Source organism: Dipodomys ordii, unplaced genomic scaffold, assembly GCF_000151885.1.
Source record: "Dipodomys ordii isolate 6190 unplaced genomic scaffold, Dord_2.0 Scaffold59, whole genome shotgun sequence".
Taxonomy (NCBI): domain Eukaryota; kingdom Metazoa; phylum Chordata; class Mammalia; order Rodentia; family Heteromyidae; genus Dipodomys; species Dipodomys ordii.
In genome coordinates, this window is record NW_012267275.1 from 11,725,894 (window position 1) to 11,731,296 (window position 5,403).

Sequence of the window (5,403 nt, forward strand, 5' to 3'; positions counted from 1 at the left end):
ACACCTAGAGTGTAAAAATCTAGGTGATGTTGAATCCTAGCAGAATAGAGTCAGAGGAAGGAAACAAATGAAAAGAAGATTAGATTGGGTTAAATTTTCTTGTCCAGTATTTTATAATACAATCAAGATTAGTTTTTCTACTTAAAATTGTTGGATATTAAGTATATGATAAGTAAGGATCTTTCTAGAATATAGGCTTTTGTTGTTGTCTTATGCAGGTAATTAGACCCAGAAAATTGTTTGTGATAGGCAAGTGCTCTACCACTTGAGCTATATCCCTAGCCGGAAATCTAGTCTTCACTAACAACTTCTAAATGCTTTGTTTTAACTACAAATCCACATACTTTTATCACCAAGTTAGGAGCATACTAAAAGAAGTTTCAGAAATTATCTTCATAGTATTGAACTCAGTATTTAATACTGGCAAATCTATCAAAAATTAGTAGCAAAGGGAAGAATGGGGCAAGCGCTCAATCTAGCATGCATTTGCTCTCTGTGCTTCCATAAATGTCAAGTACTTTTCATCTGTAATTTATTACTGTGATCACTCAAGAAATGGATCTGAAGCTTTTACTTTGTGTCAGTTATTCATCTAGAGTCTCTCAGATCCAAATTCATACATGTGGAATTTTACAATGGAAGAGATAAGGTTATGCAAAATACATTTTGCAGATATTAGAATTTTGCAGGCAAGAAGTCCTCTGTTTTTTATCTACTTTGTCTTCCCATGATGTTATTCAGCCCATGGCTATTAGTTCTGTAGAAACAATTGGTTCCATGTTCCAGTACTATTTTCATCACTTCAGAGCTAGTATTTTCACCAACTCTTAAATGAACCAGCAGTATGCAGATATCTGCTCTGGCCCCTTAGAACTCTCTCCTTCAGTTGATCTCCTTCCAGAGATAGAAGGGGCCTTGTGCTCTTTAAACATACTGTGGTTCCCTAACAACTGTCTAACCAAATCTTGGATTTAAATGGTCTCTCTGAAAATAATTCATATGATTCTGTTTTTCTGACTGAGAAACATACAATGCCAAATTAATAGTTTCATTTTTTAATTAAAATGTTTCATAGTTAAAGCAAAACTGTAGTGTAAAGGTAAATTTTATTTTGATTTCTTAATTTTGATTTAAAAAAACACACACACATATATATGTGCATATTCATGTGTTACATATCAAACACAAGATTCATATATTATCTTCATGATAAACTGTTTTTGTGTTTTGTAGATAAAAATGTTATTATAAGTGTAAAACAGCTCTGTAAATTCATGTAGAAAAATTCTGTTTGCATTATAAAATACATCTTTTAAGTTGACTTATTTCTTTACTTATCTTGCTGTGCAAATGTGCAAATGTCAGAAGTGTTTGAGTGCATGTGTGTATTATCAGAAAATATATCTTACTTATTTTATGCATTATCTAAACAAAAACTATATAGAAAATGTAAAGCCAAACAAACAAAATGAAATGAATTAGAATTAATAAACTGGATTCAATAGGAACATCATTATCTTTTTCCCTTTTATCCCCAAACACTGGGGACTTTCTACTTAGAAAGTAAAAACTGAAAATACATTTTTTTCTGTAAAAGTCATATGAAGTAAATTTAAATTGTAGTTAAATTTCGTATTATATATTCTGATACAGATTTTTCATGTTCTTATGACAAAGAATAGATTTTTTTGTTTCCACAAAATAATGCAAAAAACAATCCATTTCACTCTATGTTGTTTTTTTAATGCTGGTTCTGACTCTTGAACTCAGGATCTGAATATCATGTTTAAACATTTATGCTCAATTCTAATGTTCTACTACTTAAGTCACAGCTCCCTTTCTAGGTTTCAGTTGGTTAATTGGTGATGAGTCTAATGGGCTTCTCTGTCTGGTCTGGTTTTGAATCTTGATCCTCATATCTCAGCCCCATGAGTAACTAGGATTTTCAGGCATCAAGCCACTTATGCCTGGCCTGTGCTTTCCTTTTAATTTCTATCTTTTTCTCTTTTATACAATCACAATCTTAGTCCCTTCAGAATTTTATGATCTTACTGACCTCAGAATTTTGACTTACACTTATTCTGATCAGTGGAACACCACCTTTGATGATGAATGGTTTGCCACTTTTAAGTTCAACCAGTTTCTCTTCTCCTCTGTACAGATCAATAAGAAAGCCCCATTGGGCTCCTCAGCTCTGGTGGGCAATTCATACCAGAAGAAAAATCTTTAATCTGCACATTGGAATCTTAAACCCTGCCATAGCACTTAACCATGAAAAACTCCACTTTGGCAACTTTTCCCTGTTTATCTATTTATTGAATATGCTGAGGAATTTACCATTATGATCTCAGAAAGCTTTATTATATGAGTAATACAATACTCTATATCCTCCTGGCACGTATTAGTCAACATCTGCATCAAATTTTGTCTATATAGTGCCATTCTTAATTCTGAAGGGTGACACAACTGTTGGCACAGAAGAGAGGTGTTTAGACAATGGTCATTGGCTTTAGAAGCTCCTTTGTTAACAAAGACTGCTACTTGAAGGCCAATGCTCATGAGTTGCATTGCTTCCTTTGGGAATGCCTCCACTTTGATTGGTGCTACCTTGTACTGATATACAGTTTCTCTTTTGCAGATTTATTACAAATGAAGTCAGAAGTTATAATTAATGTTCAAAGGCAAGAGCATAGAACTGATGCCTTCCTTAAAGTGACTCAGTCATGTTCCTTTGGATCTCACTTTAAGAAGAGTGTCTCATCTCAACCGAACATGTAAGTAACTTTGGACTTAAGTAACTCTTACCCAGTTAATTTTTTACATTTCAAATAGATACTGGTCTAGCATAAATATAACACGTCTCTCTCTCTCTCTCTCTCTCTCACTCTCTCTCTCTCTCTCTCTCTCACACACACACACACACACAAAGAGAGAACACTAAAAATAATGACTACAATACTATTATTATGTATAGTGTTTTCAGGGGGAAAAATGATATGTTATGCAATATGTAGACCCATTGGGATTTTCGTTCCTATGGAAGGGAAGAAATTATTATGTGTCATATCAAAGTCTCCCTCCTCCAAGCAGATGGCTTACAAGGATCATGAAAAGTAGCTTTTCTATTGCTTCCGCTGCTGCCTAGTATTCAAGGTGACATGAAAAAGCACCAACTCCTCAAAGTTATGGAAATAGATATTCTGCTCCTTAGCTGTCAGAAAGGGCAGTTCGACAAATTCAAGGGGTTAACTCAAATTCAATTCAAGCTGGGGATTCTAAAATCCAATAAAACAATTATTGTGAAAGTTTTCCGCAGAAAGTAATTTATAAAGATGAGAAATACAGAACTTTGAACTTTTTGGGATGGAGGAAGAATAAAACTAATGGATGAGTGAAGAAATGGAAAGACCTGGAAAAATTATGCAAGTGAAATAAGTCAGACCCCAAGAGACAAAGGATACATCTTTTTCCTTATATGTAGAAGCTAGATTTAGCTTATAAACATATAAGTAAATATGTTCAGTGGCACACAAATGCATTCAAATGTATTAATTGGAATAGGGTAGATTCAAGGGCCAACTCAAATAGTGTAATTCCTTAGAAAGGCCAAGTCAAAGTTCAGCAAAGGGGTGGGGAGAGTTCAAGGGGAAAAGGGGAGACAAATAAGAAGAGAAGAGGGGGGAGAATGCAGTCAAGAATTCAATGTATATCCTAGGGTTAGGTGAGAATGTCAAAAGGGGTGACTGGATTAAGATGCATTGTATTCATAAACTGTTTTGTTAAATGGTAACTCCCTTGTATAATTACTTAAAAAAATAAAAAGACGTAGAATTTGATCCAACTTCCATGTTTAAATTTCTTTAAATAATTTCTATAAAAACATTTAATATTTAACACTAATTCATTTATTTCCTGAAGATCAGTTTATTCATTAATGTATGATGCCCTAGACAAAAGGCAGCAGGGAGGTAGGCTGATGGCTTGGATCCCCATTATCAAAAGTGCAGGATGCACTTATAAAAGTCAAAATTTTCCCACCTCGGCCTTAGGGACAACCGTACAGAGAAAAACTAAGAAGAAAAAAGTGGGAAAGATTTAGCGAGCAAGCCAAATATTAATAATGGTATAGGAAAATGGAGGCGAAAGAACAAGATAGACTCAATCTCAATAGACAAGTAGTCTTTATTACAGCAACCAGAAAGCAAGCAACCTTCCTGCAGGAATGACGGTAGTGCCAGGAGGTGGAGGTGGGGCCAGGCTTGTATGGGTCTTAACAAGGAGATAAAGAAACAGGAAGTATTCACTTAGGAGCTAGGGAAGGGTACCTTTGCTTAGTATCACAATTAAATTATCTGCCTGGGAACTTTTGGCCAAGCTTAAGTCAGAATGACCTGCCTATGGTCAAGCACATCTGCACAAACCTGGTGTCTTGCCTGATCTCTATATGCACCTGGGATAATAGAGTGGGTGTCAGTCCTTCGTATTTCATCTTTAGGTACATGAAAAAAAATTAGGCCACCAGGGGAGAGGTTAAGTCTTCATATTTTGGTCTTTGGATAGATTAAAAAGATTGGACTGGAAAAGGAGACTGGGGAAAGAGTTTGGTGGTTGTCTTTTCTGGCTACTTCCTGCTGACATGGGGGCATCGTTTTAGGCTTTGCTCTCCCATTAGGTCATATGTTGATTAGGCCTCTTCTTTGTTAAGGGCCTGAGTTTCCATGGGCTATGTCTCCTTTGTTAAGGGATTGATATCCCACTGGCAGGAAAAACTTGGGTTACCAGATAAGATGTGATGTGAGTGTTCCTATGCACTCCTGGAGAAAGTCAGAAAAACATTTAACAATACAGGGTCTCACTGAAGGAAGCAAGCCAGTGTTTCCAGGGGGAAGAATAGGATGTGATGTTCATGTTCTGTATGGGTCTTTACGTTTTCCAATAATTGCTTGTTATTTTTTTTCTAACTATACCTAACTGGTTAACACAAAAGCAACATTCTTCCCCAAGGAAGGCATATATGTCTGCTTTATTGGCTGTTATTAGATCTAGTCCTCTCCGGTTTGGGAGGCCATTTCGGCTAGTGTGTCTAGTTGGTTTTGTAGGGCATCAGGATTTTGTTGGACTAAGCAGAGGTCTGCTTTTATTCTGGCAGACAGTCAACTATGTTGGACATGTTGTAGTCTGATGGCTGCACTTCCAGGGCTATGGCACCAGCTAGGGCCATGCCTAAAAGGACAGGCAGAAGAACTGCTCTCTTTTGTTTTGAGTGTTGGGTGAGATAAGTGCTTACTTCATGGCTTGACAGAATGTCTAAAAAGGTCCACATCACACTGTCCCTCTGAGTAACATGTATAAACTCCATGAGGGCAGGTAAAATATGAGCCACTGGGAGCCAGGGCCCCAGTG